Source organism: Ranitomeya imitator, chromosome 7 (assembly GCF_032444005.1).
Source record: "Ranitomeya imitator isolate aRanImi1 chromosome 7, aRanImi1.pri, whole genome shotgun sequence".
Lineage (NCBI taxonomy): Eukaryota > Metazoa > Chordata > Amphibia > Anura > Dendrobatidae > Ranitomeya > Ranitomeya imitator.
Genome location: NC_091288.1, coordinates 203,320,989 through 203,342,048, shown reverse-complemented (window position 1 = coordinate 203,342,048; position 21,060 = coordinate 203,320,989). Strand labels below are relative to the sequence as shown.

Sequence of the window (21,060 nt, the reverse complement as noted above, 5' to 3'; positions counted from 1 at the left end):
ACATCACTGCCTATTGATGCTCATAAAAAGACTATTCCCAGGCCCCATCCAGCATTCGATCTGTTTCTAGTAACTGTGAAAGGAAAAAATGGAAATTGTCACAAAAATAGATCGATGAGAACAATTCCACCAGGTCTAGATAATACACTGCATGGACAGATTTGTCTTTACAGCTTGTAAAAACATTTAATGTGCACAGATCCCATGTGCAGGGCTGGCAGGCTCTCATGGTGCCAGGGGAATGGGATTCAAAAGTGTTGGTTGGAGAGTTATGCAAATATTAGTCTCACATGCTCAGGGACTATCTGGAGCATGGGACTATTATTAAGTGGTTGGTCCACCTTTATCAGGGTTCATCCAGCACTATTTGTGCAGGGACTTCCATTCACTCACTTCCCAGCATGCAAAGCGCTGGCATTGTTCAATGACTTGCCTGCCCTAAATCAAAAACCCACCTTTCTGTTATGCCTGTATGCAGTTTGACAGACAGGAGAAAGGGAGCAGACCCAATTCCCATATAGAGACAAAGGCCCACCTCTACTTCATGTAGAGAAGAAGACCCCCCACTTCTGGTAGAAGGACAAAGACCCAACCCACTTCCTTTAGATACAAAGACCATCCATACATAATGAAGGCTACCTAGGGGGCCCTCATACAGAATAGTGGCTATTAAGGGGACTATGATACAGTGTAGGGGATACTAAGAGGGCCTCCATACATAATAAAGGCTACTAAGGGTGCCCTCATACAGAGTAGGGGCTACTAAGGGGTCATGATACTGCATGGGGGATACTAAGGGGGCCTCCATACATAATAAAGGCTACTAAGGGGGCCCTCATACAGAGTAGGGGCTACTAAGGGGGCTATGATACAGTGTGGGGCTACTAAGAGGTCATAATACTGCGTGGGGGATACTAAGGTGGCTACCACACATAATAAGGGCTATAAAGGGGGACCTCATACAGAGTGGGAGCTACTAAAAGAGCTAAGATACAGAGTGGGAGCTACTAAGGGGTCATGATACTGCGTGGGGGAACCTAAGGGGACCTCCATACATAATAAGGGCTACTAAGTAGGCCTTCATACAGACTTGTAGCTACTAAGAGGGCCATGATACAGCATGGAGGATACTAAGGGGGCCATGATACATAATAAGGGCTACTAAGGGGGCCCTCATACAGAGTAGGGGCTACAAAGGGGGCCATGATACAGCGTGGGGGATTCTAAGGGGACCTCCATACATAATAAGGGCTACTAAGTAGGTCTTCATACAGAGTTGTAGCTACTAAGAGGGCCATGATACAGCATGGAGGATACTAAGGGGGCCATGATACATAAGGGCTACTAAGGGGGCCCTCATACAGAGTGGGGGCTACTAAGGGGTCATGATAATGCATGGGGGAATCTAAGGGGACCTCCATACATAATAAGGGCTACTAAGGGGGCCTTCATACAGAGTTGTAGCTACTAAGAAGGCCATGATACACCATGGAGGATACTAAGTGGGCCATGATACATAATAAGGGCTACTAAGGGGGCCCTCATACAGAGTAGGGGCTACAAAGGGGGCCATGATACAGCGTGGGGGATCCTAAGGGGACCTCTATACATAATTGGGGCTACTAAGGGGGCCTTCATACAGAGTTGTAGCTACTAAGATGGCCATGATACAGCATGGAGGATACTAAGGGGGCCATGATACATAATAAGGGCTACTAAGGGGGTTCTCATACAGAGTAGGGGCTACAGAGGGGGCCATGACACAGCGTGGGGGATCCTAAGGGGACCTCCATACATAATAAGGGCTACTAAGGGGGCCCTCATACAGAGTAGGGGCGACGAAGGGGGCCATGATACAGTGTGGGGGATCCTAAGGGGACCTCCATACATAATAAGGGCTACTAAGGGGGCCTTCATACAGAGTTGTAGCTACTAAGAAGGCCATGATACAGCATGGAGGATACTAAGAGGGCCATGATACAGAGAGGGGGAGGCTAAGATAACATCATTTCAAAATAATTATCTATTTATCACATTATTTGCTGAGTGAGACTAAGTTGTGTGAAGGTAGAAGGTCCATGTAAGCTCCCAGTGACCCGGCTGTCTTTCCGCACACATACATGCTCAGATTGTACACAAGTAAGGTGATGACACAGGAAGAAGCCTCCGCCCCATCGGTCCTTCTTCAGTCTGATATTCAATTAAAAGCAAAACAGTTCTCTGAATGCAAATATTTCTTGTTTCCAAATTCCATATTTCCCTAATCTGTCCCCCCCATTTTCCTCCTGCCTTTATCACTGCTGTATCTTTCTCTTCAGCTCTTCTCTCCCACTCTCCTCCAGTGGATGACTGTGCGGAATGACACATCACTGCGCCTCTCATTTATCTATCTCAGCTTCTGCACCAGCCCTATGCAGCCATGAAATCACAAAGGGGAAGTCAGGGGGCTTCCACCCCTCACACGGAGTATATGTGGGGGTCTCTATAGCCCGTATATTGTGTGTCATCAATGAGTGCTGGATCCCATAAAAAATCAACAGTGACATTTTCTTATCTTGGCTTTGATAAGTGGACAGGACAGGTTCCCTAGAGCAAGACCCAAGAGAGGGAGGCTGTAATTAGGGCACCAACCCTATATGATGTTAGGGCATGTGGAAAGGGGTTGTAACAGGTACACAAATAACTGGACAGTATGGAGACTTTACCAAACAGCTCCTTATATCTCAGCTTCCTGGAGTGTGCGGTGTGTTGTGGTTAATATTTTATACCTTTTTTTGATTATTACTTAGACAATTATATATAAAAAGTTGTGCTCAAAAGTTTACATACCCTGGCAGAATTTTTGCTTTTTTTGGCCTTTCTTCAGAGAATATGAATGATAACATCAAAACTTTTTCTCCACTCATGGTTAGTGGTTGGGTGAAGCCATTTATTGTCAAACTACTGTGTTTTCTCTTTTTAAATCATAATGACAACCCAAAACATCCAAATGGCCCTGATCAAAAGTTTACATACCCCATTTCTTAATACCGTGTATTCAGGGGCTGACTGGCAAATTTTAGCCTGGGGGGCAAGTACACAGCAGTGGCCCATGAGTAGCGGCCCATCCTTAAAGGGGTTGTCGGATCTTAAGCTACATGTCTACAGTCACTATGTGTGAATCCTCATATCGTGCGCACTATGCTCTGTGAGGATTCTCCGGTGCCTGCGCCGGGGACAGGTTGTCCTGTGACTGCAAACATGCGAGATATATATATATATATAACACACACGCACAGTCCCAATGTATAATTGACACACGCACAGCCCCACTGTATATATAGTGCACACACGTACAATCCCACTGTATAATCACACACACACACACAGGGCCGGACAGGGACAAAAAAGCAGCCCTGCCACAAAAAACCCCACCAGTCCACATGCTCAAACACTCCCCACCCCCAATCAGTGAATTTTGCTATACTTTGTCCTGCCCTTCAACACTCCTCTTAAAGGCGTTATTTGAAGAGCCACATGTGAATGGCGCCGAAGTGCGCATGATCGACCACAGGTCCATTTACATGGTGCTCTTTAGCCACGTAGCATATTGCCCAGCCACGTAGTTCACGTAGTATATTGCCCAGCTACACACAGAGCCACGTAGTATACAGCACAGAGCCACGTAGTATACTGCCCAGTCACGTAGTTCACGTAATATATTGCCCAGCTACGCACAGAGCCACGTAGTATACAGCACAGAGCCACGTAGTATACAGCACAGAGCCACGTAGTATATTGCCCAGCCACGTAGTATATTGCCCAGCCACGTAGTATACTGCCCAGCCACGTAGTATACTGCCCAGCCACGTAGTATATTGCCCAGCCACGTAGTATATTGCCCAGCCACGTAGTATACTGCCCAGCCACGTAGTATACTGCCCAGCCACGTAGTATACTGCCCAGCCACGTAGTATATTGCCCAGCCACGTAGTATATTGCCCAGCCACGTAGTATACAGCACAGAGCCACGTAGTATACTGCCCCATCACGTAGTATATTGCCCAGCCACGTAGTATATTGCCCAGCCACGTAATATACAGCACAGAGCCACGTAGTATATTGCCAAGTCACGTAGTATATTGCCCAGCCACGTAGTATATTGCCCAGCCACGTAGTATACAGCACAGAGCCACGTAGTATACTGCCCAGTCACGTAGTATATTGCCCAGCCACGTAGTATATTGCCCAGCCACGTAGTATACAGCACAGAGCCACTTAGTATACTGCCCAGTCACGTAGTATATTGCCCAGCCACGTAGTATACTGCCCAGTAACGTAGTATACAGCACAATCACGTAGTATATTGGCCAGTCACGTAGTATGCACCATATCCCTGTTAAAAAAAAGAATTACAATAAAAAATAGTTACATACTCACCTCTTGGAGCCTCCGGATCGAAGCGTCCGTTCCCCGATGCTTGGCGCGCGGTCCGGTCTGAAGATTGCATTGCGGTCTCGCGAGAACGTACGTCATCATCTCGCGAGACCGCAATGCATGCAGCGGTCACCGGGACGTCGCGCGGAGCAGAAAAGGCCGGTTCCTGATCCGGGGGGGCCACCGGAGGGTGAGTATGTAACTATTTTTTATTTTTTTATTATTTTTAACATTAGATATTTTTACTATTCATGCTGTATAGGCAGCATGAATAGTAAAAATGTGGTCACACAGGGTTAATAGCAGCGTTAACCGAGTGCGTTACACCGCGGTCAATGCTGCCATTAACCCTGTGTGAGCGCTGACTGGAGGGGACTATGCGGACGCCGGGCACTGACTACGGGGAGGAAGGAGCGGCCATTTTTTCCCGGACTGTGGCCGTCGCTGATTGGTCTCGGCAGCTATGACAGGCAGCTGGCGAGACCAATCAGCGAATGAATAACCGTGACAGAAAGAAAGAAGGACAGACGGAAGTGACTCTTAGATAATTATATAGTTAGTATATATATATATATGTATATGTATGTATATGTATGTACAGTGGGGCAAAAAAGTATTTAGTCAGTCAGCAATAGTGCAAGTTCCACCACTTAAAAAGATGAGAGGTGTCTGTAATTTACATCATAGGTAGACCTCAACTATGGGAGACAAACTGAGAAAAAAAAATCCAGAAAATCACATTGTCTGTTTTTTTAACATTTTATTTGCATATTATGGTGGAAAATAAGTATTTGGTCAGAAACAAAATTTCATCTCAATACTTTGTAATATATCCTTTGTTGCCAATGACAGAGGTCAAACGTTTTCTGTAAGTCTTCACAAGGTTGCCACACACTGTTGTTGGTATGTTGGCCCATTCCTCCATGCAGATCTCCTCTAGAGCAGTGATGTTTTTGGCTTTTCGCTTGGCAACACGGACTTTCAACTCCCTCCAAAGGTTTTCTATAGGGTTGAGATCTGGAGACTGGCTAGGCCACTCCAGGACCTTGAAATGCTTCTTACGAAGCCACTCCTTCGTTGCCCTGGCGGTGTGCTTTGGATCATTGTCATGTTGAAAGACCCAGCCACGTTTCATCTTCAATGCCCTTGCTGATGGAAGGAGGTTTGCACTCAAAATCTCACGATACATGGCCCCATTCATTCTTTCATGTACCCGGATCAGTCGTCCTGGCCCCTTTGCAGAGAAACAGCCCCAAAGCATGATGTTTCCACCACCATGCTTTACAGTAAGTATGGTGTTTGATGGATGCAACTCAGTATTCTTTTTCCTCCAAACACGACAAGTTGTGTTTCTACCAAACAGTTCCAGTTTGGTTTCATCAGACCATAGGACATTCTCCCAAAACTCCTCTGGATCATCCAAATGCTCTCTAGCAAACTTCAGACCGGCCCGGACATGTACTGGCTTAAGCAGTGGGACACGTCTGGCACTGCAGGATCTGAGTCCATGGTGGCGCAGTGTGTTACTTATGGTAGGCCTTGATACAATGGTCCCAGCTCTCTGCAGTTCATTCACTAGGTCCCCCTGTGTGGTTCTGGGATTTTTGCTCACCGTTCTTGTGATCATTTTGACCCCACGGGGTGGGATTTTGCGTGGAGCCCCAGATCGAGGGAGATTATCAGTGGTCTTGTATGTCTTCCATTTTCTAATTATTGCTCCCACTGTTGATTTCTTCACTCCAAGCTGGTTGGCTATTGCAGATTCAGTCTTCCCAGCCTGGTGCAGGGCTACAATTTTGTTTCTGGTGTCCTTTGACAGCTCTTTGGTCTTCACCATAGTGGAGTTTGGAGTCAGACTGTTTGAGGGTGTGCACAGGTGTCTTTTTATACTGATAACAAGTTTAAACAGGTGCCATTACTACAGGTAATGAGTGGAGGAAAGAGGAGACTCTTAAAGAAGAAGTTACAGGTCTGTGAGAGCCAGAAATCTTGATTGTTTGTTTCTGACCAAATACTTATTTTCCACCATAATATGCAAAAAAAATGATAAAAAAACAGACAATGTGATTTTCTGGATTTTTTTTTCTCAGTTTGTCTCCCATAGTTGAGGTCTACCTATGATGTAAATTACAGACGCCTCTCATCTTTTTAAATGGTGGAACTTGCACTATTGCTGACTGACTAAATACTTTTTTGCCCCACTGTATATATATATATATGTATATATATGTATGTATATATATATGTGTGTATATATATATATATATATATATATATATACATATTTAAGACAGCATTATACTATGTTATGATGCATACATCACATAAGAGACACCGCGACTGCTTAATATATATCACATTGAAACTACTGTATATACAATATATAGTTGATACTGCGACTGATGTGTATAGTTGTAGTATCACCTATATATTGTATGTGATACTGTGACTGCTGTACATACATTATATAGGTGAAACTGACATATACAGTGGGGCAAAAAAGTATTTAGTCAGTCAGCAATAGTGCAAGTTCCACCACTTAAAAAGATGAGAGGCGTCTGTAATTTACATCATATGTAGACCTCATCTATGGGAGACAAACTGAGAAAAAAAAATCCAGAAAATCACATTGTCTGTTTTTTTAACATTTTATTTGCGTATTATGGTGGAAAATAAGTATTTGGTCAGAAACAAACAATCAAGATTTCTGGCTCTCACAGACCTGTAACTTCTTCTTTAAGAGTCTCCTCTTTCCTCCACTCATTACCTGTAGTAATGGCACCTGTTTAAACTTGTTATCAGTATAAAAAGACACCTGTGCACACCCTCAAACAGTCTGACTCCAAACTCCACTATGGTGAAGACCAAAGAGCTGTCAAAGGACACCAGAAACAAAATTGTAGCCCTGCACCAGGCTGGGAAGACTGAATCTGCAATAGCCAACCAGCTTGGAGTGAAGAAATCAACAGTGGGAGCAATAATTAGAAAATGGAAGACATACAAGACCACTGATAATCTCCCTCGATCTGGGGCTCCACGCAAAATCCCACCCCGTGGGGTCAGAATGATCACAAGAACGGTGAGCAAAAATCCCAGAACCACGCGGGGGGACCTAGTGAATGAACTGCAGAGAGCTGGGACCAATGTAACAAGGCCTACCAAAAGTAACACACTACGCCACCATGGACTCAGATCCTGCAGTGCCAGACGTGTCCCACTGCTTAAGCCAGTACATGTCCGGGGCCGTCTGAAGTTTGCTAGAGAGCATTTGGATGATCCAGAGGAGTTTTGGGAGAATGTCCTATGGTCTGATGAAACCAAACTGGAACTGTTTGGTAGAAACACAACTTGTCGTGTTTGGAGGAAAAAGAATACTGAGTTGCATCCATCAAACACCATACCTACTGTAAAGCATGGTGGTGGAAACATCATGATTTGGGGCTGTTTCTCTGCAAAGGGGCCAGGACGACTGATCCGGGTACATGAAAGAATGAATGGGGCCATGTGTCGTGAGATTTTGAGTGCAAACCTTCTTCCTTCAGCAAGGGCATTGAAGATGAAACGTCGCTGGGTCTTTCAACATGACAATGATCCAAAGCACACCGCCAGGGCAACGAAGGAGTGGCTTCGTAAGAAGCATTTCAAGGTCCTGGAGTGGCCTAGCCAGTCTCCAGATCTCAACCCTATAGAAAACCTTTGGAGGGAGTTGAAAGTCCGTGTTGCCAAGCGAAAAGCCAAAAACATCACTGCTCTAGAGGAGATCTGCATGGAGGAATGGGCCAACATACCAACAACAGTGTGTGGCAACCTTGTGAAGACTTACAGAAAACGTTTGACCTCTGTCATTGCCAACAAAGGATATATTAAAAAGTATTGAGATGAAATTTTGTTTCTGACCAAATACTTATTTTCCACCATAATATGCAAATAAAATGTTAAAAAAACAGACAATGTGATTTTCTGGATTATTTTTTCTCAGTTTGTCTCCCATAGTTGAGGTCTACCTATGATGTAAATTACAGACGCCTCTCATCTTTTTAAGTGGTGGAACTTGCACTATTGCTGACTGACTAGATACTTTTTTGCCCCACTGTATGTATATATATATATATATATATATATACACTATATAATTGTTGTCTAAGGGTAACTTCCGTCTGTCTGTCTGTCACGGTTATTCATTCGCTGATTGGTCTCGCCAGCTGCCTGTCATGGCTGCCGCGACCAATCAGCGACGGGCACAGTCCTTACTCCCCGCAGTCAGTGCCTGTCGCCCGCATACTCCCCTCCGGTCACCGCTAACACAGGGTTAATGCCGGCAGTAACGGATCGCGTTATGCCGCGGGTAACGCACTCCGTTACCGCCGCTATTAACCCTGTGTGTCCCCAACTTTTTACTATTGACGCTGCCTATGCGGTATCAATAGTAAAAAATGTAATGTTAAAAATAATAATTAAAAAAACCTGCTATACTCACCCTCCGTAGTCGCTCGCGCCGGCCGCCTTCTTCCGCTGCAGGTTCCGGTGGCAAAGATGGTATGGGAGAAGGACCTGCCATGACGTCACGGTCATGCGCTCATACCAACCCTGGGACCGGAAGCTGCCGTGGACTACAAGGGGCCCTCGGAAAGGTGAGTATATGTTTATTTTTTAAGCTGTGACAAAACTGCCTGGGCAATATACTACGTGACTGGCCAATATACTACGTGGCTGGGCAATATACTACGTGGCTGGGCAATATACTACGTGGCTGGGCAATATACTACGTGGCTCTGTGCTGTATACTACGTGGCTGGGCAATATACTACGTGGACATGCATATTCTAGAATACCCGATGAGTTAGAATCGGGCCACCATCTAGTGTGTGTGTGTGTGTGTGTGTGTGTATACATATATAAATATATACTGCGACTATACACAGCAGTGTCGCCTATATAACGTATATGCAGTAGTCTACATATTATACAGGTGATAATGCTGTATATGATAGTATCACCTATATAGTGTATATACAGCAGTCTATATACATTATATAGGCAATACTGCTACTGGTGTGTATATACATTATATATAGGTGATACTGCTGTGTATATATGTACGTGTGTGTATATACACACACACACACACACACACACACATACCAGTATCGCCTATATAACGATATACAGTATTATACACACATAAGTATCACCTATATAATGTATATACACATCAGTAGCAGTATTGCCTATATATAGACTGCTGTATATACATTATATAGGTGATATTGTGATTATATACAGCAGTAGCAGCCAGTATCACCTATATAATGTATATATAGGAGTCTGTATCTTATATATGTGGGCAATACTGCTACTGATGTGTATATACGTTATATAGGTGATACTGCTGTGTATACAGTGGTGTGATATATACACACACACACACACCCCACAGTGTCACCTATATAAGGTATATACGCATCAGTAGCAGAGTGTCACCTATATAACATATAGACTGCTATACGTACATTACATAGGTGGTATAGTGATTATATACAGCAGTATCACCTATATAATGTATATATAGCAGTCTATACACATTATATAGGTGCAACTGCTGTATATAATCACTATACCACCTATATAATTTACGTATAGCAGTCTATATGTTATATAGGCAATACTGCTACTGATGTATATATGTTATATAGATGATACTGCTGTTGTGTATACATGTACATATATATATATATATATATATATATATATATATATATATATATATATACATAAACACACCCCACAGTGTCACCTATATAAGGTATATATGCATCAGTAGCTGTCACCTATATAAGATATAGATTGCTATATATACATTATACAGGTAGTATAGTGATTATACACAGCAGTATCACCTATATAATGTATATATAGCAGTCTATACACATTATATAGGTGCAACTGCTGTATATACATAAAAAAATTCATCTTGGGACTCACCCAGGTCCCTGGTGAGGTCGGGAGGATGAAGGGCTGAGGTGGGACGGGTCCTGTCCAGCGTCGGCGGTAAAGAGGATCCCAGGCATTGGTGAGCAGTTTTCTCTGACGCTGGTGCAGGCCGGCCAGCGTCAGACACACACACAGTCAGGTGGAGGCGCCCTATGCGTGCCGGACATTTCAAATCTTTCAATGCGCACGCGTGGTCTGATCTCCTGCGTGCCCGCGCTGGCACAGGCAGCAGACGAGCGCGCGCAGGACCTAGGAACGTGGCCGTACTCGTGCACTAGCACGGCCGCCGCGGCGCTTCTCAGCGCCGGCAATGCGCGTGCACACACAGGACCTGACTTTACAAGATTTAAAGGGCCGGCGCTATGTATTAAAATCGCTGCCGGTCCTCCAGCGGCCCTGTCCAGCTGCTCAGGCACCGGCCCGGGGGGCATATGCATTCCTGCCACCCGGCCCAGTCCGCCCCTGCGTGTATTGCCCCCTCTAACATCAATGATAGCTTGAAGTATTTTGTGGTAGTTGTGGATGAGGTTCTTTATTTTCTCAGATGGTAAAGCTGTCCACTCTTCTTGGCAAAAAGCCTCCAGTTCCTGTAAATTCCTGGGCTGTCTAGCATGAACTGTGCGCTTGAGATCTCCAGAGTGGTTCAATGATATTGAGGTCAGGAGACTGAGATGGCCACTCCAGAACCTTCTCTTTGTTCTGCTGTAGCCAATGACAGGTCGACTTGGCCTTGTGTTTTGGATCGTTGTCATGTTGGAATATCCAAGTTCGTCCCATGTGCAGCTTCTGGGCTGATGAGTGCAAATTTGCCTCCAGTATTTGCTGATAACGTGCTGAATTCATCTTTCCTTCAACTTTGACCAAGTTTCCTGTGCCTTTGTGGCTAACATATCCCCAAATCATCAGCGATCCACCTTTGTGCTTTACAGTAGGAATGCTGTTCCTTTCATCATAGACCTTGTTGACCTCTCTCCAAATGTAACGTTTATGGTTGTGGCCAAAAAGTTCAATTTTGTTTTCATCACTCCCAATTACCTTGTTCCAGAAGTTTTGAGGCTTGTCTCCGTGCTGTTTTGCGTATTGTAGGTGAGATACTTTGTGGCATTTGCGCAGTAATGGCTTTCTTCTGGCGACTCGACCATGCAGCCCTTTTTTCTTCAAGTGAATCCTTATTGTGCATCTTGAAACAGCCACACCGCTAGTTTTCACAGAGTCCTTTATTTCAGCTGATGTTATTTGTGGGTTTTTCTTTCCATCCCGAACAATTTTCCTGGCAGTTATGGACGAAATCTTTGTTGGTCTACCTGACCGTGGTTTTGTTTTTACAGAGCCCCTGATCTTCCATTTGTTAATTACAGTTTGAACGCTGCTGACTGGCTTTATCAATTCCTTGGATATCTTTTGTATCCCTTTCCTGTTTTATACAGTTCAACTACCTTTTCCCGTAGATCCATTGACAATTCTTTTGCTTTTCCCATGACTCACAATACAGAAACATCAGTGGCTGGATGAAAGATGCAAGAGTCTGTCTGGATCCCAGAAACTCACTCAGCTTTTATGCACAGACACTGATTACAAGCAAACAGGTCACATGTGAGGATGCTACCTTTAGTAGCTATACCTCGTCCATTTGCTGCAGGACAGGCTTGGCATACTAGTGTAAAAAGTGTAAGGACAAAAAGCGCAATAGGGTCTTTTCCAGGATATCAGGAGTGATGATAGATGAGAATTTGCTCACCTGGTAGGAGTTGTCACCACAACTTAAAATCCAGCTGCCACAGACCCACAGGAGAAGAGATGATAGCTGAAGGAATGGAAGGGGTTAATCCCATGCTGCCAAATGTACATTTGGAGACATAACACTTGATGAATAGGTAAGTATATACACCAACTTAGAAAAAACAGAGATCCCTAAAAAATAACCTTTATTAATATAATTAAAAAAGACTATATTTATCCACAATAAATAAAAAAGTATTAAATGTACCTAGTGGACCCTAGACCGAGCTACAATGCACCCTGCCTAACAGTGGAGGTTGGCACCCTACTTTACCGCGGTAGGCGCCCCCACTCCTCGGCGGCTAGCCCTTACAAGCCCTATAAGGACCTATAGTTAGAGAAAGACTAATTAGCCCTACTGAAAACTATACTAATACCCTACTTAACAGTGGAGGTTGGCACCCTAATTTACTGCGGTAGGCGCCCCCACTCAACGACGGCTAGCCCTAGGGTCCCTAACAGTCCCTAAGGTTCGGGATAGACAAAGAGATATGTCCCACAAACACCACTAATACCCGTAATGGAGAAAAAACAAAAATAGAAAAAATATTCAAAACAAAGAATAAATGTATATCACAAAAATATATATATACTAGCACCTTACAATACTAGTGTAGAAAGATGCTATGATGGAAGAAACATATACCACAGGTGCTGTATAATAAAGATACCTTAACCCAAATACGGGTATACTGGATGCAATAATATGTCCAAACAAGATAATACACAGCACTTAGATGAAGTCCATTTTCTGTTACACTTCAATGGTGCAAAACGCGTTTCCCCCCCATAGGGAATGGCGGGGGTTCATCAGGGGTAATGCAGTCACACATACAGTGAAGATGCTGTTGTAGTAACAGCATCTTCACTGTATGTGTGACTGCATTACCCCTGATGAACCCCCGCCATTCCCTATGGGGGGGAAACGCGTTTTGCACCATTGAAGTGTAACAGAAAATGGACTTCATCTAAGTGCTGTGTATTATCTTGTTTGGACATATTATTGCATCCAGTATACCCGTATTTGGGTTAAGGTATCTTTATTATACAGCACCTGTGGTATATGTTTCTTCCATCATAGCATCTTTCTACACTAGTATTGTAAGGTGCTAGTATATATATATTTTTGTGATATACATTTATTCTTTGTTTTGAATATTTTTTCTATTTTTGTTTTTTCTCCATTACGGGTATTAGTGGTGTTTGTGGGACATATCTCTTTGTCTATCCCGAACCTTAGGGACTGTTAGGGACCCTAGGGCTAGCCGTCGTTGAGTGGGGGCGCCTACCGCAGTAAATTAGGGTGCCAACCTCCACTGTTAAGTAGGGTATTAGTATAGTTTTCAGTAGGGCTAATTAGTCTTTCTCTAACTATAGGTCCTTATAGGGCTTGTAAGGGCTAGCCGCCGAGGAGTGGGGGCGCCTACCGCGGTAAAGTAGGGTGCCAACCTCCACTGTTAGGCAGGGTGCATTGTAGCTCGGTCTAGGGTCCACTAGGTACATTTAATACTTTTTTATTTATTGTGGATAAATATAGTCTTTTTTAATTATATTAATAAAGGTTATTTTTTAGGGATCTCTGTTTTTTCTAAGTTGGTGTATATGTTTTTCTGGGATTCCGCATTATTGTGATTTGGTTTTTGAATAGGTAAGTAGTTTATTGTCAGTGTGTTTCGAAGTTACACCAAAACTTTTTCCTGAGGAAGAAATTTTGGTATAACTTCAAAACGCATTGACAATAAACTACCTATTCACTAAGTTTCCTGTCTCCACGCGTCCATTCGGCAGCGCGGGATTAACGACTTCCATTCCTCATGCTATCATAGGATTGGCATTCTGACAGACGCTGGTTGTGTGCCCCTTCCTCCGATCGATGCCTAATTTGATCAAAACTGGCAAAAGTGTGAATCCTTCCTAAAACCTATTCCTACAGAGGGGTTTCCACTTCAGGAAGGGAATCTGTCAACATTGGTTTGTGCTAACCTATCTGAGAGCACCAAGAGGTAGGGGCAGAGACCCTGATTCAGAAATGCGTCACTTACTGAGCTGCTTGCTGTAGTTATGATAAAATCATGCTTAACTCTGTAGAACCTCACCCACACCACTGATCGACAGCTTTCTGCATACAGTATACATATATATATATACATATATATCTTATTTTAGCCGATAAGTTTAAGTATTCATGTCATACAGCTGGAGCTGCATGAAACACAGAATTGGCACGGAACCTTTACTGGCAGTCTGCTCTCGCTGTATACATCATTTGCTCAGGCAGGAGGAATATATTAGAGCACAGAGGCTGCATGTGTTACTTTATTAGAGATGTCGATGACACGGTCTGACACTAATGGCATATAACAAGAGATCTCCCACGAGATCACTACAGTTCACACACACTTTCACAGTTGAAGATGTTGCTCAGTCAGGTAATTGGTATTCTCGAGAGGACCCCGAGCCTCCACTATTTTATGAAGGAGGGTTTGTTTCAGATAAGCAGTAGCTAGAATGTAAAATTATGCCTTTTGGCATTTTAGGACTTGTCATATAGATATTTCAAAAATATTCTGCTCATTGGGAATTCCCACAGCCGAGACCCCCACATGAAGACGTGATGTTGTCGTGTACAGTTCCTCTACAGTTCAATAAATGGAATCTATGGTCAGGAGGTGAAGACCAGCCTGCAGATAAGATCTGTGGTGGTCCTAGCAGCCCAGCTGCCACCAATCAGACCATTACAACATGTTAGATTGTCTTGTATTTTTTATTTTTCATTTGCTTCCTAAATCTGAAGTTAAAGTGGATCTCCAAGAATGTAGTAAAATAGCAAAATGTTCTAGTCACGAGTCAGGGAGGGTTGCAGTCTGAAGAAACACAGCTCCAGAGACCTGTGTCTCAACTGACAGAGGAGAAGTAACGTAAGCACAAGTACCTCCATGAGCAGCCAGAGAAGGACTGTGAGAGGAAAATAAATATTATTCTAAGATGCGCAGTCAGACAATGAGAAGCTTTATGTAGTCTCATGTTATAGTCCTTCTCTGGCAGGTCACGGAGGTATATGTTATTACGATATAGCTACTCTGTCACTTGAGGTGCAGGTCTCAGGAGCAGTGTTTCTTCAGATGTTTCTTCAGACTGCAGCCTGTCCTGATATGCAACTAGGACAGGCTAGCATTTCAATTACATGACTGGGGCGATTTTATTACATTCTTGGAGAACCCATTTAAACAGCTTTCTAAATAGTATTCATTCAACATATTCTGCCATTTACTACTGTAAAGTGTCTGTAATGCCCTGTTCACAATGCATGTCTGCAATGCATTCAGGGGGTTCACCTGAGTCCCCCTAAAACCTTTGATCTGGCTGAATGCTTTTGCAGAACTGTTTGATGTCCTGTAGAATTCCTGTTCCTGACGTCTCACCCTTCTTTTTTTCAGGAGCGAAGGAGATGCACACAGATTGCCACAGCATGGACAGGGGAGAAAGTATCCCAGGGAAGGAAAACATACTATAGGCAAGAAGAAATAAATGCAGGATAGAAGCTGGGCTGATATGTAGACTAGTGAAGCTGGATATACACAGAGCTTATCTCCAGCCTGTATTACAGGGAGGGACACTCCGACAAGAGAAAACTTGGTTCCGACTGCAAACTGCATATCAGGGGCTGAAAATGAATGAATGAAGATTACCGGAAACTTAAGTAAAAATCATTTTCCCATGTCAAAGGTGTCCATAGCCCAAGATGTTTTTTTTTTACATTTCCAATTAATGGCTTATGCACATATTTCCCATTTAAGCATTGCTTGTAGGGGATATTATAGTGGCTCATATAGAGTCATTATAAGATCATAATACCCATAGATACTCTGTGTGCTTATGTACATAGTTCATATCTTAAAGGGGTCATCTCACAAAAATTGTCAGGGCAATCATGACTATCATGAGAATGGGGTTCCCATGTGTGCACCTGTGACCAGTGCTCCCATAGAAGTGAATAAAATTGTGGTGCATACATGTGCACCCCCTTTTTTTGGTGCAGATGAGTTTAAAATAGCACCTTTACAAGGTGAATGATGTATTGATAACTTTTTACCCTACAGAGATGGCACTCCTGTTACCGAAGTCCACCATTTTTGAGATGAGAAGTTGAACTACACCTCAGGGGGGCACTCATCGCAACAGGCAGCATTTTTGCTAATATACAGTCCATCTACGGACTCTCCCATCACTGTTTTATTCAGGCAGCTAAAAAGTAAAGAAAAAAGTAAAACAAACACCAACCAGTGTTCAGAGGCTGCCATTGTTCTCGGCAGCACGAGTTCTGTTTACACGGGACTATGTGCTGCCGAAAACAACGACCTTTTAAGGAAACCAAAAGATTATTTCACCTAACGAATGATCGGCAGCCTGTCTGCAAAGAGTCATAAAATGCTCTTTCCTGATAGTTGTGCAGTGTAAATGCGCCTCTTGGTTAGGATGGAGCCTGGTATTTTGGTGGATTTACTTTTATGGCCTTTAGGGGTCACTGTTGCTGCTCCCTCCTTCCCAAAAAGTTGGAACTCTGCATCAATCAAGTGATAGGATTCCATCAATAAGTGGACACTAACGAAAGGAGATCACTAAATACATTTACTTTCCAACATAAAAAAAATCACATTGAACCTCAATGCGCCCTTTAATTGTAAGCTCTGGGATTTAATGGTGGAGGGCGTGATAAAGGGTATAGCAAGAAAATGTCATCGCATCAGCAGAAGGGTGGAAATGGTTAATACCAGACCTTTAATGCATCAAGGGGGAACTTACAGAACAATAGGCTTTGAATGAGACCAGAAAATGACTGAAAAGCATCTCAGCATGTGCCCAATTTGCGGCTTGGTTTCCTCCCAGGTCAGTAACCCAGTAGCCAGAAAGTGTTTCTCAGCAACTCTGTGTCCTAACCCACAGAAGGGGTCTGTATGAGGTCCATGTAGCCCTTTTTGGAACTGTCCCCTTACCTTTATTAACAAGGATACACCCACCAATGAGACAAAAGACCTTAAAGGGTTAATCTCATCTTCGTAGGTGGATATGCCACATGGTCATATAAAAACAAACACTTTTGCAATTTACTGTTGGTTAACATTTTCAGTCCTCCTTGAGATATTAACACTTTTCCTTTGTTTACAGCTTGTTGCCCAGGAGACCGACCACCGCTGTAAACAAAACAAAAGCGATAATATCTCAAGAATGGCTGCAAATTTTACTAAACAGTAAATTGCGAAAGTGGTTGTTTTTACAAGTGCTATCTAACTATACCCATATATGAAGACGGGAATAACCACTTAAAGGGGTTGTCCGATAAACAACATTTATTATCAAATGATATATGTATGATATCTGGGAGCTGGGATTTCCACTTATCCGAAGAACAGGGGACTCCTGTCTCTTGTGTGAATGGAGCAGTAATACACGTGTGTGACCAGCACTGCCATAGACAATGAGTGAAGTAGTGGTCGCTAATACACATGTGCGACCAGCACTCCCATAGACAATGAGTGAAGTAGTGGTCTCTAATACACATGTGCGACCAGCACTCCCATAGACAATGAGTGAAGTAGTGGTCGCACATGCTCAGTAGAGCTCCATTCACATAATAGACTTAGGAGCATAAGGATCGTCAGTCCGGAATCGGACATGCCGGACCCTTAACTCCCGCGTCAATCACCCACATACACATCAGACTGTTGGCCGATCCCGTCCCAATTGGCGGGTGTGGCGGACGTTAATCTATTGTGTATGGTGACCTTAATATGTACGGCCATCTTTACTTGATTCCCGCGTCTTCTGCAGTCAGCCCCACAGCCAGGCTTGCACAATGACATCATCTCACGGTCTGCAGGACCACCAGGGCTTTTTTTTTATTTTTTTTTAATCCAAGGCTAAAAAACTAGATGACAGGCTCTGTTGTCTGCCGGCATTTTAGGAAAATGGTTGAGGGCAAGCTAGAGACGAGATCCCACAAGGATAGCCCATTCACAGCAGACAATAGCGGCGCAGTGCTCAGCATGGGGCGGCGGCGTGAAACACTCGAGGTTACTCGTATCCGCTAATTGATGCGGAATCCAGAACATTCCGTACTGGCGGCGTATAGCAGATGAGGCCCTTGGCATTTTTATTGTATAGCGGCGAAAAAGACCTTGGGGTGCGATGAAAACACGACGCCGATGGCGGAGGAAGGAGAACCAGGGAGACAATGCAGCAGGAGAGGAGGCAGTGGGAAAGTCGGAGGAGCGGAGATATGTGCAGGTGACGAGCGCCATGAGTCAGGCTGCGATAATAACGTAATCTGTCCTTGTTACGGGAGCTGAAATTGGAGGCCTCATCCTCGGCAATTACACCGTCACTGTCGCCACGCTGTGACACGGACGCCATTTATAATGGCCTAGGCTCCTGCTATGCTTTGGGCTAGCTCTGGCCATACAGCTATATATCCTATATATACTTGTTTTTTTGTACCTAAATGCATGTATTTCGGGCTAAAAATAATTTTTGCAATTGGGTTTGATTAAAAATTTTGCTCCGTTTGGCTCTTACAGGGTCTTTGTTCCTCTGCTCATTCAACGTTGATGTGGTCTGTGGTTGAGAGGAGCTCAGAAAAAAAAAAAAATCGATATAAAATAATAGATTCCATCTGAATAAGCTCACTGATAGATTCTCAGTTAACTCATTCTGCTGCCAGAAGGCAAACGTGTAATATATACCCCATTGCCCAAAAAGGATTTTTTAGCCCCAAATTAAAAATGTCCCTAAACCCTTTTTTAATGACTACATGTTTAGTTATCAGTGAATTAGCACTTTTAGAATTGTATTGTTAAATCTTGAGCACAATGCCATTATATACATAGAAAACCCGGCATCCCGCCAATCAGATATTCCCAGTGTCCGTGGTGGCTGCAACTGCTAACTTACAGAGCTGCACAGCGCCATCGATTGTGTAGTGGCCACAGCCAGGTACTGCACAACCACCATCTATTCAGATCAATAGAGGGCTGATGTGCAGTACCACATACCCATCACCGGGAACAGCTGATCGGCGGGGGTGCTGGGTATCACCCCCCACCAATCGGATAGCCTAAGGAGAGGTCATAAATGCTAAAGTCCCGAACAAGCCCTTTAAGGTTAAGTTGAGCTGAGAAGAGGCAATGAAATGTATAACATTGTAGACATTGAATGCTTCTATTAATATTCAAAAAGGGGACAAAAACTGAACTCGGAAATTATAGGCCAGTAAGCTTAACCTCTACTGTGGGTAAAATCCTGGAGGGCATTCTAAGGGATGCTATACTGGAGTATCTGAAGAGGAATAACCTCATGACCCAGTATCAGCACGGGTTTACTAGAGACCGTTCATGTCAGACTAATCTGATCAGCTTCTATGAAGAGGTAAGTTCTGGATTGGACCAAGGGAACCCAGTGGATGTAGTGTATATGGACTTTTCATAAGCTTTTGATCGGTGCCACACAAAAGGTTGATACATAAAATGAGAATAATGGGGATAGGGGAAAATATGTAAGTGGGTTAAGAGCTGGCTCAGCGATAGGAAACAAAGGGTGGTTATTAATGGAGCACACTCGGACTGGGTCGCAGTTAGAAGTGGGGTACCACAGGGGTCAGTATTGGGCCATCTTCTTTTTAATATATTTATTAATGACCTTGTAGGGGGAATTCAGAGCAGAATTTCAATATTTGCAGATGACACTAAACTCTGCAGGGTAATCAATACAGAGGAGGACAATTTTATATTACAGGATGATTTATGTAAACTAGAAGCTTGGGCTGAATAATGGCAAATGAGCTTTAATGGGGATAAATGTAAGGTCATGCACTTGGGTAGAAGTAATAAGATGTATAACTATGTGCTTAATTCTAAAACTCTGGGCAAAACCGTCAATGAAAAAGATCTGGGAGTATGGGTGGATGACAAACTCATATTCAGTGGCCAGTGTCAGGCAGCTGCTACAAAGGCAAATAAAATAATGGGATGCATTAAAAGAGGCATAGATGCACATGAGGAGAACATAATTTTACCTCTATACAAGTCACTAGTGCGACCACACTTAGAATACTGTGCACAGTTCTGGTCTCCGGTGTATAAGAAAGACATAGCTGAACTAGAGCGGGTGCAGAGAAGAGCGACCAAGGTTATTAGAGGACTGGGGGGTCTGCAATACCAAGATAGGTTATTACACTTGGGGCTATTTAGTTTGGAAAAACGAAGACTAAGGGGTGATCTTATTTTAATGTATAAATATATGAGGGGACAGTACAAAGACCTTTCTGATGATCTTTTTAATCATAGACCTGAGACAGGGACAAGGGGGCATCCTCTACGTCTGGAGGATAGAAGGTTTAGGCATAATAACAGATGAGGATTCTTTACTGTAAGAGCAGTGAGACTATTGAACTCTCTGCCATATGATGTTGTAATGAGTGATTCATTACTTAAATTTAAGAGGGGACTGGATGCCTTTCTGGAAAAGTATAATGTTACAGGGTATATACACTAGATTCTTTGATAGGGCGTTGATCCAGGGAACTAGTCTGATTGCCGTATGTGGAGTCGGGAAGGAATTTTTTTCCCCAAGTTGGAGCTTACGTTATGCCACATGGTTTTTTTTTGCCTTCCTCTGGATCAACATGTTAGGGCATGTTAGGTTAGGCTATGGGTTGAACTAGATGGACTTAAAGTCTTCCTTCAACCTTAATAACTATGTTACTATTACAACACTTAAAGGGGTTGTCAGTGATTGACTGCAGCAGTCGTATGTACTGTCACCATCTGAGGAGTGACCAATGGGCATGGTATGGTGGAGTAGTGAAGGATTAGTGTGTGT

General features: G+C 43.5%; 1 long non-coding RNA gene across 1 annotated transcript in view; it reads left to right on the top strand.

Moving 5' to 3' along the window:
- The first annotated feature begins 18,141 nt into the window (after nucleotides 1-18,141).
- The window catches only part of LOC138645263 (uncharacterized), a 29,528-nt gene continuing 26,609 nt past the window's right edge, over nucleotides 18,142-21,060 (top strand). The window contains exon 1 of the long non-coding RNA XR_011314721.1: nucleotides 18,142-18,471. This is a non-coding gene — a long non-coding RNA (uncharacterized lncRNA). The remainder of the gene's footprint in view (nucleotides 18,472-21,060) is intronic.